We start from the raw sequence: 12409 nt of genomic DNA on the forward strand, positions 1-12409 counted from the left end.
GTCATTGTGCAAACATCAAAGAGTGTACTTGCATAAACCTAGATGGTACAGCCTACCTGCACACCTAGGCAGTATGGTACTAATCTTACAGGATCACTGCCATATATGCAATCCATCACTGAGGGAAACATCGTTATGGGGTGCGTGACTGTAAGAATAATAATAATAAGGGCAGGAGGAAATATTTGCGGTGATGGTATAGATGTGGTGATGACTTCATGGGTGTACACTTATCTTCAAACTCATCAAGTGGTATATTATATAGGTACAGCTCTTTGTGTGTCAATCACACCTCGATACAGTTGTCCAAAAAAAAAAAAAGATTCCAACTATTTACACCCTAAAAAAAAAGTACTACTTTCTAGGTATGACATGCTAAGTTAAAATAGATCAATGCATATATAAGTAGATCCATTAACACACACATACACAAACTTCCACCCCCAGAGCTAAGGGAAGAAAAAAGGAACGTGAGCAAAGAGGAATTTTCAGGTAATGAGAGCTTAGCACTACAGTGAAGCCACTGATATCCAACACTGAAGGGTCCGAGGGGGGAAGAGATTTGATGGTAATGTGATAGACGTGGGAAAAGACTCATAAAGCCTCTATTCTTCCTGAGACCCTGGCCGCCAAGGCACCAGGACATGACATGGGATCATCAGCTCCCGGTGGGCCAATAGGTCGAGTGTCAGGAACGTCAGGAACTATCTGTGGGTCAAACTAACAGACACATGGAGAACGTTCCATGTCAGAGACGGTGACACTGAACAACTGTAAACCATCAATTAGACACTTGGAGCTCAGCTTGGAATCGATCCCTTTTTCTTCCAGATTCCAACAAGGCATTTTCACTTGCAGCCATGTAGGTGCAACACCATTTACTGGACCACTGCTATTTCTGAGTCTCAATTTAGGGGCTATGGGGAACAGGAACACAGTCACCACCACCATGGGACTTAGAATGCCAATGGACACAACTTAGAATCCACTGGGCAGAGTTAAAAATAACAGTGAAATGAAGGTAAATTGTAAAGTGTATGAATGATGAAACATCATCTACACGCAAACACTGTGAAAAATGAAATAGCATTTAACGGAATTTCTGACTGTCTGGAACCTTCAATTAACTAGAATTCCTTTCTCCTATTTCACTTTTAGGAAAAAAGAATGGCTCAGAAAAATAAATGAAGCTGGATTCAGAAATTTAGTCCAAAGGGGAACTCAGAACATATTCAACTTAATTGCCAGTACCTTTTGCATCTCTTTCATCTACATTCCCCAGACCGTGAGCCCCATGAGGACTGTCCCACATTTTTCACTTCACTGCTGCATCCTTAATGTCTAGCAGAGGGCATAGCACTTAGTAGGACTGCAGTAAATATTGACTGAATAAATGCTTGTCCCTCCCCGCTGAAATGTCTCTTCCATGTTTAATCATCAAAGGAAGATTTCAATTGTGATCACCATTGGCCAAGGGAAAAAGGAGATGCACCTCTTTTAGAAAGATTTTCAGAAATGAGGTACGGCAAACTAAAGATGGCCATAGATTCTTTGCTACTCCTCCCATTGAGAGATGAAACCTAATTCCTTCCTTGGAATCTGTACTGATTCCCGTGAACTTTTTGACCAATAGAATACGGCACAAAGGACATTCTCAAACTTCGGAGGCCTTCTGAGTCCCACCTCTTGGAACATTCTTTCTATGAGGCCTCAGCTGCCAAGAAAGAAGCTCAAGTACACCGGGGCCTCTATGCTGGACACATAACTGGACAGTCTAGCAGAGTCCAGGTAACAGTGCTAACTGAGCCAGCCTTCCGGACAGGACTGCCAAGGCACCAGGGAAGTGAGTGAAACCATTTGGGATCCTCTACAACAGGGGTCAGGCACTCTTTCTGTACAACGTCAGAGAGTAAATATTTGAGGCTTTGCAGGCCACATAGTCGTGTCACAAGCAATCAACTCCACTGTTGCAGCATAAAAGCAGTCATAGACAGTAGGTAAAAGAAAGGGCATGACCGTGTTCCAATAAAACTTTATTTACAAAAACAGGTGCCAGGCTGGATTTGGCCAGTGGGCTATAGCTTTCTCACCCCTGCTCTAAACCAACCCAAGTGACCTCTGTTAATACTACATGGAACGGAAGAATCGCCTGGCTGAGTCTTACCCAAATTCCTAACCCACAAAATCGTTAAAAAATAATACAATTTTTGTTGTAAGCCACTAAGTTTTGGGCAGTTTGTACGCAGCCAGAGATAACTGGAACAAAAGAACTGGAACTAAAAAAAGTGTTTCAGGAGTGTGGGAGGGAGGCAGGGATAAATGTCAGTCCATTCCCCATGAGAACTACTGTTGCGACCCGTGAGCACTGAGGAGTAGAAAATAAAGGCGTTATCACCCAGGACCGGATTGTTTTACTCAGAAGCAAGGAGACTTGAGCTAAGAGTGAAAGGAGATGTTGAAGATGAGGGAAGGGCACTGAGAAGAGGAGTAGAGGCCTGTGCGATGGTTACAGGACACCGTCGCTGTCTGACTCCTGGGGACACTGTTCATGTTGTATTTCCCATGAGTGGTGCCCCCAGAAGACGTTCATCACTGCAGCCCTGGTTAAGAAAGAGCAGGAGGTAGTCTATATAACGGGCTTTAGAGTCAAATGGACCTGGCTTCGCATTCGCTTCCATCTCTTACCAACAGCATGATCCCAAGCAAGCTCTTTAACCTCTGCAAAGCTCACATTCCTCACTTTAAGTAGTACTTGGCTCAGGGGGTGCTTGTGAGGATTAAATGAGGCTGTATAAGTAATTCTGGCAAATAATAAGTCTTCAATCAGCACGAGTTTAATATACAGTTTTGCGTATAAACGTGTGTGTGTGTACCCACGCATGCATGCACATATACACACATATTTATAAATAAAGAGAAAACCTACGGATGCCATAAGAAGATACAGCTCAGCGGAGTCCAGTGTAGTTGAAGTCAAAGGTTTTCCAGCGCATGAGTTCACAAAAGTCATCAAACATGCATGGAGGCCTCATTCAAAAATTGTGAGGCCCTTTAACACATTATGCGGTGTCAATATGTGTAAGAATCACCTTGGGTCTTTGCTGAAATGCACATCCCTCTCTTCCCCTGCCTGCTCCCCCAAGAGATCCTGGTTCAGCAGATCTGGGCTGGGATCCAGGCATTGAGTTGTTAACAAGCGTCCCAGGGTCTGCTCATCTAAAAAGTCATCTGGCCACACTTTGAGAAACTTCCTTCTGTCAGCCTCATGACACGAGGAACCGGCTTAGAGAGGTGAAGTGGCTCCCCCAAGGTCACCCAGCTGGACGATGGCAGAGGCCCGTCTCACACTACGTCCTGTTCTCCTGGCACTATGCAACGTGTGCCTGCAAACTGGGTGTGATGACTGTTGCTGTTCTGGACTGGGTCCCCATGTCTCTAGCAAAAATCCCGGCCTTGAGCAGCTGCTCTGTGACTGTTGGTTGAATAGAACTGAATTAAAGCAAACCCCAATGCTAGAGTTGAAAAGGAGTTTGGGAATCTTCCAACCCCATCATCGTATTGTTCAGAGGAACAAATTGAAATTCCCGTGGTGGAAAGCAGGTGCCCCCATTTGCGCGGAGAACAAAGGCATGGACTCTTAGCCCAGCACATTTTCCTTTCCTCCACTTCAGACTTTGCACCGAAATGACATACTAAATAAACCTGGCATGCGCTCCGGTCACTGGTAAATGGAAGCCAAGAGGGATCAAATCCCGCCTAGTTCCCATTACGCTATAAATCTCAGTATTATGTTAAACGCGGTGGGGAAGCGGAATCACCCAGATCATCAGGAAATCAGTCCTTTCTTGGTCTGGCAAAATCACGCTCAACCCGTCACTCTATTATTCCATGTTATGGCCCTGAGACCAGTCTAAACAATCCTTTTCTATAATTAAAAAAGATATTCCTTTGCTAATGCCTCTGGCTCCCTTTAGTGAAGGGAGCAGCTGCCAGGTGGGATAACAGAACGCCGGACGTGCGAGAAGGCTAAGGCCAGTAGCACAATGAGCCATTACAAGTTCTGTTTATTTTATTTGGACAACGCTTCTTACGAAAAGGGAATTAAAGGCTGGAGTCTGCACCCTCTAAACTTTTCTGGACAATGCACAGGCCATCCCTTTTTAGATAAAGGCCTGTTTCGTAGTCCAGCTATACACACAGATGCGCTCACACACACACACCCCTTTAGAAGTTTATGTTATGGGTGGAATTTCTCCAAGTGCGTATATTTAAATCCAGCTACTGTGTAACTCTAGGTAAGATACAGAAAAGCACTCTTCGCCTCATCTTCTTAATCCCTAAAATGGAAAAAAAGCCAAAACAACAACAATGCCTACTTTACAGAATTTTCCTGAACAGTCAAAAGTGAAAGATTTTGCAGGATTTCAGGCACACGGCAGATGCTAAGTAAACCGAGGCTGGCAGCAGCACCAGGGGCGGGAGAGCACGGTTTTGAGATGCTCGGGATCAGGAACCAGACTACCTGGGTTTGTCATCACGGCTCCCACATTTATCAGCCAGAGAACTTTAGGGGGATGACTGAGCCTCAAGTACCTGGATTTCCTCAAATGCACAGTGGCATGGTAATAATAGCACCTACCTCCCTGGATGGGGCGGTTGAAAGGAATAGTCCATGCAAAGTGCCTGGCTCAGACTAAGGAAGTGCTCAATAAATATTAACTCGTGGTGCCATGTGCAGTTAATCTGGAAATGGAGTTTCTCGTTTAGTTCTTCTCAGAGCTATAAACCTGAGGTCTGGATTCTCCGGCATATTTGCCCTGTAGCTGGGTTTGAGAACGCTGGCTCGGGTCGTTTTGTAAGGGCCCCCAAAACAACCACTGTATAAAAATCAAAGGTAAGGTTCTGTCTTGAAACAAAAACATTGGGCTTCTTTGTCTTGTTTTCTTCAGGACACTCATGTTTTCTGTTTAAAGTTGGGGAAGGCTGGGAGCAATCATCAGGAGCGACCAGACAGAGACAGCCAAGAAGCCAACACAAGAACTTCTCTCTTCCAACAGAGAACAGAAAAACCAGCAATTTGTCCCCAAACCATTCTTGAAGAATGCTGAGGCTGGATGGGACCATGGGCTGAGCTGGTTAGGTGATTTCCAAACCTAGCTTTGATTAAGAATCACCTTGGGAAGACTGATAAAAATACATATGGCGGGCCCAGGGATGGAGATGCTAACTCTATAAAGACGGGACCTGGGAATCTGCACTTTGACATCTTCTGCCCCAGATGATTTGAATGCGGCCTTTGGAGCCACTGATCCCACTCAGTCATGACAGATGGGGAAACTGAGGCTCAAGAAAAGAAAATGACTTATCCAAGGCCAATCAGTGGCATAGATGGGACTCCAATCCAGGCTTCCGATTCCTCAATTCCGGACCCTGCATTTTTTTCTCAGGTCCTTTGTCCTTAGAACAGACATGGGGGATCCCAGCTTCTTTTCTTCAGCGTTTAGGCTGCAGAAAACCATGTGCTATCCTGCTGAACCTCAGTCCATCACCACTTTCCCATTTTCCCCAGAGGTGCCCCTACCCACGCTCTATCCTTCTCCCTGCCCAGCAGAGTTCAGAAAATAGCTAAAACCAAACTGAGAAATAGAAGTGGGTTTTTTTTGCACATTTGTAGAGGCAGCCATTAAGACCATTAGCAGACCGACCATTAACACTATATTGGCTGGGAACTTTTTTTTTTTTTGGAATACTGGACTGGCTTTAATATCTCTAATTGCAACTACTGACTCGAGACACATCCTGGTATTTAACTCTGCATCTGCTGGTGCAGAAGCTCAGTTAAATGGCTATTAGAACTTCAATAGCTGGGTACCACTCAATGTTATCAAAATCTTTAATCTCGGAAAGCCACAAGACAGGACTCTTTCCCTGCTTTTTGCATGAAGTTACCCAGGACTTAGGAGCAAATGGGATTAATGTTTCAAAGCTTTAGGAGATATCTAGATAAGTACACCTGACAGTCTGGATTCTGGGGGCTCAGGAGACAGTGAGTTTGTGTATAGATACTTTGTGGGGCAGACTCTGCTATGGCCCTCATAATGGAGGTTCCAATCACGGCAGGAAATCAGATTGTATACAGAAACTCCAAGATGGGGTGAGTATCTGGTGACAGACATTTCTCCAAGCAAGGCTGGCAGTCTGGCAGACTGGCTGGGAGGGAAGATGAGCTAAAAGCTCAGAGTGAGAGCACGACCTTTCTCTTGTCTGTTTCTTGACCTCCCCTAACACCTTGATAATGAGGTGACACTACAGATGCTCAGCGGGTGTTTAGCAAAGTTCAACTCACATCTCTGCCTATTCAGTGGGGAACTTCCAATTCCTAAGGCAGGAGCAGTGGAAAGCTGATGTTGACCATGCAGAGTCAGCAGATAGAGAGACCTTAGACTGGCGGCTAGTTGCCTACCAGCTGTGTGGCTTTTGGCAAGTCGCTTAACTTATCTGGCCTCGATTTCTTCATATATAAAGCAGGGTTAGTAATAGTGCCTAGGGATATAGTTAGTGATATATTGTATGGAAGGACTCAATAAACTGTTGCTGAAGTTGTAGCAGTTGTTGTTATTTGGATGGTTCCAGATCTCAACATCTCTGATACCTACCGCCAGAAAGAGGGAACTTGGAATGCTGGGAGCTAGGGCTATGCCCCGAAGGCTTTATTAAGACTTTAATTAAGACTTTTATGTTCGCAAGGGAGAGAAATCCAACTCAAATGGGTCTAAGAAAATAAAAATAATTGTTGGTTCACATAATTAAAAAGTCTAGGGGTAGAGCTGTCCACTTGCAGGCATGATTGGATCCAGGTACTCAAAGGATGTCATCAAGTTGTAGTCTCTCTCCCCATCTCTTGGTTCTATTTTCTTGAATTTACTCTCAGGATGGCAGATTCATGCGGACACCCCACCAACCTGGCAAGCCCTTAGGAAGAGAACTCCAGTTGTCCAATAGTTCCAGTGAAAACCCAAGGGCCTCCCCTCACTGGCTGTGATCGTGGCAGCTTAGACCGTGTGCCCAGCTTTGCACCAATCACCATGGTCAAAGGGAATTGGAACTCTCATTGGCTAGACTGGGTCATGTGCCTGATCATTGAGCCTGTGGTTAAAATCACATGAGTTAAAATTGGAGGAGGGAGAGTCTCCCAAGAAAAATCAAGGTACTTTTGGTAAAGTAAGGGAGACTGAATCCTGAAGAGACAAACACAAGAGTTAAATCTTCTACAATGAGTCCGGGCAGGTGGAACAGCTCTTACCCAAACACAGAGGCAGTTCCAGAATCTAAGGAGCAGTTGTAGAAGCAGTATTTAAGGAAGGGCCAGGTTAGCCAAACCTGAGTCCTCACTCCCATTCAAAGCCAGGCTCAGAGAAGGTGTCAGTGGCACCAGTGCACAAAACTAAAGGCACCAAAGGAGAACAGATGAGCCAAAATAGGATTCTGACTGGCCAAGCTCTGGTCATGTGACAACTTTTGTGCTCAAGACATTTACACACAAAGAATATTAATTTTCTGTATTAGTCAAGGTTCTCCAGAAACACAGAACCAATGGAATATATTGATACAGCGATTAATAATGAGATTTTTTACAAGGAATTAGCTCACACAACTGTGGAGGCTCACAAGTGCCAAGATCTGTAGGGGCAGTTGGCAATCTAGAGACCCAGGAGAGCGGGCAGTTTAGTTCCAGTCTGAATCCCAAAGCCTGAGAACCTGGCGAGCCAATGGTATAGTTCCCATCTGAAGATTGGTAAGCTCGAGACTCAGGAAGAGGCAACGATTCAATTGGAGTCCAGAGGCAGGAAAAAAGTCAATGTCTCCGTTCAAACGTAGACAGACGGGAAGAATTCTGTCTTACTGTGGGAAGTGTCAGTCTGCTTGTTTTATTTAAGCCTTCAACTGTTTGGATGAGGCCCACCCACATTGGAGACAGCAATGTGCTTTATTCCATCTACTAATCTAAATGTTAATCTCATCCCAAAACATCTTCACATTAACAATCAGAATAACGTTTGACCAAATATCTGGATACACCATGGCTCAGTCAAGTTGACATATAAAACTTACCATCACAATTCCCAGAAGGAGGCTGTGGCCATCAGGGTTTGACCAGAGAAACACAACCACTAAGAGATATTGATTAAGGTGTTTGTGACAAGGACTTGCTTTACACGATTATGGCGGCTGGCTGGGCAAGTCTGAACTCTGTAGGGCAGACCATCAGGAAGGGCAGTCTGGAACCCCTGGGCGTGAACTGAAGCTGCTGCCCACAGGCAGAATTTCTTCCTCATCAGGAAAGTCTCGATTCTGTTCCTAAGACCTCTTATCTGATTAAATCGGGCCCATCCAGATTACCTAGGACAATCTCTCTTACTTAAAACCACCTGATTATGGACGGGCCTTCATCGCCTCTACAACACACCTTCACAGCAGCCCCCAGATAAGCGTTTGAACGTATCACTGAGGACTATAGCCTGGCCAAGCTGCTACATAAAGTTGACCATCACGGAGGCTCTGTTTCTTAGGAGGACAGGATAAGAGAGTCAACAAGGCGGTCAAAACCTTTGATGTCTAAGACACAGGGAGGCAGAGAGTGGAGGAGGAAGGAAAAAATAAAACTAAGAGCAATCTAGAGTGGATATATATAGGTAGGTGCCACCTGCCTTCCCAGGCTGAGGAATCCCCGTGTTGTCACCTCAGCGATTCTGAAGGACCATTGTCAGCTTTCGGACTGCTACAGGCACGACTCGGTAAAATCGATAGCCCTCTCCCCTCCATCTCTGCTATAACTGCCCTAGTTCAGGCCTTTATCTTGTCTTTCTTGGTCACCCTGCTTCTGGTCCTCCACTTGTCTGTCTCCTCTCATGACACCCCCAGTTGGTGCCCGGTCAATATGCCCTCAGTCCACCCCAGGCGTCACTTGAAGTTTCAGCGACAGTCCCTATACCTGACTTCCTGCCTCAACCACCTCATGTCTCTGTCCGAGGGTGCTCTCTGACTCAGAGTATGCTCAGCCCGGGGGGGACATACAGGAAACGCCAGGGAGTGGATGCCCCAGGAGCATCCCTCAACCAGGGATGGAGGCAGCCGCTGGGTAAATACCCAGCTTCCTCACCCACAGTAGAAAAAGCCTGGGATTAGCACAGTGTCTCCCAGAGACCTGGAGGATGGAGCCCCATTTGCCCTGTACTGCACCCGTCCTTGCCTTTGTCCCCTTTTCTCACTCACGTCCCCGCTCCCTCCCAGTGCTTCCTGGGCACACATCCCAAGTAAATCACTTCCACCCAAATCCTTGTCTCAGGATCTGCATTTTGGAGAACGCAAACCAAGTCATCACCTTCGACCTACTCATCCAGTAACACAACACGGGCCATTGTAGTCTCCATGTAAAACCCATCATTGCTCTCAGAAGACACCAGTTCCTCAACAGGGAGCACAAGGTTCTCCAAGCTCTGGCCCCTGCTGACTGCTCTGGCTTCATATCCTGCTCTCCCACACAGATTGCTCTACTGAGTTCTTGGAATACCTTGAAAACACCATAATGGTCCTGCCTCTAAGCCTTTAGACTACAGTACCATCTGCCAAGAGCTCCCTTCCTGATCCCATCACTCCAGAGCATCAACGCCATCTTGACCTAGTGAACTCTTATCACTGAGGATGATTCAAGGCTTTCCTTCTCCTGAAGCCTGTCTAAATGTCACCCCTGACCCCCAGCCCTACAAGCAGCATTGTTCGCTCCTCCACCTTCCCCTCACACACCTTGATTAAAAGACCTGCTGCCACTCCAGTGTATTAACTGTTTCCATGTACATCTTTCCCATTTCACAATGAGACTCCCAAGAGTAATGATAACACCTTCCTTTATCCCCAAATCGTACAGTGACTAGCACATTACAAGCAATTATGCAATGCTTGTTAAATGAATGAGTACTCTTAATAGCCCAGGAAGTATCCACACCCATTCCCACTCCTCTGCCCACAGCTTGCTTCCTAATAAAGAAAACTAAAAATTTTCCAAAAGAACTCTGAATTTGATAGACCACTGATTTATTAAATGTGTATTTATAAACCTCAACTCATTGGCTGGAAAGTTCACATAGAATAATGACTGTGAAAGATGCTCCATAAACTGCTAAGTACCGAGGATATACTCAGAGTTGTTTTTATTACGAACAGAGTGGACAATTTAGAAACAAATAAAGTGAGAGGTTAGGCGCCTTGTCCAACATCATTCAGGAAGTCAGTAGGTACGGCAGGATTAGAATGAAGCTTCCGACTTTGGTCTCCAGATTTTCTACATGTTAAACGGGCATCTTCTTAGGACAAGAAAGCTATGAAAACATGGCCACAGGTGTGGCAATAGCAGGCAATTCAATACTTGCCTAGAGTTTGGAGACGGAGGGTTAGAATTTAGTAAACCCTAAGAGCAGCCATCACTTGAGAGCCCTGGACTAGGCCCTTCATATGCATCTTCAAGCTTTGGGACAATGATTTTTGATGAATATTTCAGCTCCAATTTACAGACAAGGAAATGGAAAGTCATAGGGGTTAAGTTAGTCATCTGAGAAGAGGTTGAGCTCAGATTCAAGCCCAGATATGGCTAATTCCAGAACCTACTATCTCCCACATCCACACTCCTCAGAAAGTAAGAAAAGTTGACATTAGTAAGCAGCTATTTTGCACCAAGTACTTAATTACCGTATTTCTCATAATAACCCCGCAAAGCGGCTCCCATTATAATTTCCCTGATTTTGCAGTTGAGGAAACAGCATTGCATACAAGTTAAGTCCCTTTGCCAAAGTCAAAGGGGGGTGAGATCTTGGCCCTTTTAGAAATCAGAGGTCATTTTTTTCCATCTTTCCCTGTTTCTTGGTTCTGGCAGTACATCAGAACACACAAAGAGCTTTTTAGAAACTATCCATCTCCAGACCCCATCCCTTGAAAGTCTGATGCAGTCATTGCCACCACAAAGAAACAAATGTGGAAACAAATTAGGTGGATAAAGGCAAAAAGGAGACAACTGTTTTGTCCAAGCCAAAGCATAGCAGAGAAATCCAGATGGATTCCGGCAAATGGGCGTCCACTCTCCCAGCGCTGACAAGGGTGCAATTGAGAAAGCGAGAAACTCTGACCTCAAATCCAATGGCCCGAAGACAGCAGAGACAGAGAATCACAAGAGAAAAAATTATGCATGAGCTTACCTTACGGTGGGGATTTCAAAACTGGCTCTCTGGAACTGGTCGGGTAAGTGATAGCACAGCTACACAAATGGCTACTTGGTAGCCGTGAAACGGGATGGATTTGTTCTAAATTCATAGACATGGAAAGATGTCCAGGGCATGGTGAAAAAAAGCAGATTGTGAAACACCTTAGGAGTTTGATCCTGTTTGCACGTATAATATGGACATAGTACCAGGCTTTTTAGAGCATAATGGTATATATTATGATATAGTACACAGGAGTGTAGTAGATAATATATGTACACATAGTGTATGTGTATATGTACACACATGTACACCATGTATGTATATATACGCTACGAATATACTATGTATGTATATGGTATTGAATTTATTACGCATATATAGAAAGTAGGAATATATCGTGTATGACTATAGTATGAGTCTGTCTAGTACTTTGAATAGACATGAATATATAGATGGATGTTCACCAAAATATTAATAGTGATGGACTTTGAGGGCATGTATTCTTTCCTTCTTTCCTTAAATGAACATTTATTGAGCTCCTACTTTGTACCAGACACCATCTTTCTTCCTCATGCCTTTTTTCTAATTGCTTGAAAATTCTAAAAGCACGTAGATACCTGTCCCTTTATTAACAGATAATTTCAAAATAACATGGTCTCCTGTCAATTTCCCCAGTAACCACAGATGGGAACTTTGGCGACATTTATAGGACACCCGAGAGCAGAGGAGAGAGAGGAGACCCAGACAGAGAGAGGAGAGCCGAGGATAGAATTCCCAGCCCGCTCCTCCCCGCCTCCGCACACGAAGTTGTTTTTTTTTTCCTTTGGTCGGGGGTCACCATCTGTAGATTTGTTCTGCACAAAAATAAAGCCATCCATCTCCCTTACGTGGTGTCGTGTAAGCTCAGGAAAAACCCCAGCACTCAAGGGGGGCCCTGGGTGGGAGAAACACTTATCTGCCTCAGCCGGGTCCAGAGCTCCCCCGAAGGCATCCTTCTCTAGACTCAGGGGGTGGGTTTTGTTTATCCCCCTGGCACACAATGAAATGTCGGGAACACATGCTCAGGGTGAGGTGGGGCCCGATGAAGGTTAAAAATGGAACGGCGGCTTTGATCCCCAGCCAACATCAATGGCGCTGGGGTTGGGGCCAGAGTGAGA

General features: G+C 45.1%; 1 long non-coding RNA gene across 3 annotated transcripts in view; it reads right to left on the reverse strand.

Annotated features, from left to right (window-relative positions):
• LOC111774641 (uncharacterized) overlaps positions 1–12409 on the reverse strand; it is a 187033-nt gene that overhangs the window by 36521 nt on the left and 138103 nt on the right. The window lies entirely within an intron of this gene.

This window comes from Equus caballus, chromosome 8 (genome assembly GCF_041296265.1).
Source record: "Equus caballus isolate H_3958 breed thoroughbred chromosome 8, TB-T2T, whole genome shotgun sequence".
NCBI classification, from domain to species: Eukaryota; Metazoa; Chordata; class Mammalia; order Perissodactyla; family Equidae; genus Equus; species Equus caballus.